The sequence below is a fragment of the Haplochromis burtoni genome, unplaced genomic scaffold (genome assembly GCF_018398535.1).
Source record: "Haplochromis burtoni strain Fernald_Lab_line unplaced genomic scaffold, NCSU_Asbu1 Contig_3034, whole genome shotgun sequence".
NCBI classification, from domain to species: Eukaryota; Metazoa; Chordata; class Actinopteri; order Cichliformes; family Cichlidae; genus Haplochromis; species Haplochromis burtoni.
Window position 1 is genome coordinate 7441 of NW_024585395.1, and position 1260 is coordinate 8700.

Consider the following 1260-nt stretch of genomic DNA (forward strand, 5'->3'; position numbering starts at 1 on the left):
TCCTGTAATTCTTGAATCTTATGGAATGCCAGGACTGCCATAACGAATTAATTAAATACACCCTTAAATAATTAATTAAATGTGGCAATAATTAATTACATAAATATTTATGACACATGTAATTAATTAATTATTGAAAATGTTCTGTTATCACTAAAAGTTGTAACGTGTATCACTACAATATCATTCTCAGTCAGTTGTTATTTGTTATGTGTTTACAACATCCTCTGTGGTTGCTCCAAGTAATGCACTTTAGAAACGCCTTTATTGAACAGGAAGTCCGCTCAGTCGAGCAAAGCAAGTGAAAAATAGTGATGGTAAATTTGATTCTTTTTACTGAATCGAGTTTTAATGAGTCACTCACCAAAGTGAATCGGGTCTTTTGAGGCATTTGATTCACTAAGTCAGTTGACCATAGAGACCACAGGAGAAAACAGTGCAAGGGAAAACAATAAGGCAGCTCACCCCTTCTGTTCCAGTGCTATTTACAATGTGCTATTTACAATGAAAACTAATGTACACACTATATACAGAACTCAGAAAGTCGCAAAAGTCACAGGCACAAAGTCATGGGTTTTGGAAGCCAGGGTCAGGTCTGTTTTTTATATATATGTATACGTGTAATATATATATATGTATACGTGTATAAAAATTCAAAAACACAAACTGGGGGAGGACATGGGTAGGTATAGAAAACACTAAACACAAAAACCCCAAGAACAAGAAAACAAGAATTAACCCAAAACACAAGATGATACCAATATTAAACACAAAACTCTGGGTCTAAGGACCCAGGACCATGACAATAACCATTAAGAAAAAATTACCTCCTATTAAGAGTTTCATTTTAGTTCAGTGATGGTGGATTATAACCTCCATTCAAATCATTCAAAAAAGAGAAAACTGTAGAACATGTTATATTACACGGTGAGAAGGTAACTGATCCAAAACATCAGTAACATAAAAATGAAACTGAATCTTATTGATATACTGCAAAAGGACTCAAGAAGTGAAAGTTATCAGGCCTTATTCCAGTTTTTAAAAGAGAGTAAATCGTTGCTGGTCGACGTTCCAGTTCACACTCCACACCAGCTGGTGGCAGTAATTCACCATTTTGTTGTTTGACAACCACAAATACAATTTCTAGGAAGAAGAAGAAGAAGAAGAAGAAGAAGAAGAAGAAGTAGGGGGCGGAACAAAGTAAGAATGTTCCACAAGAGGAGGTGTTTGCACAGAGAGCTGCTTTTCCATTCAAAGAGA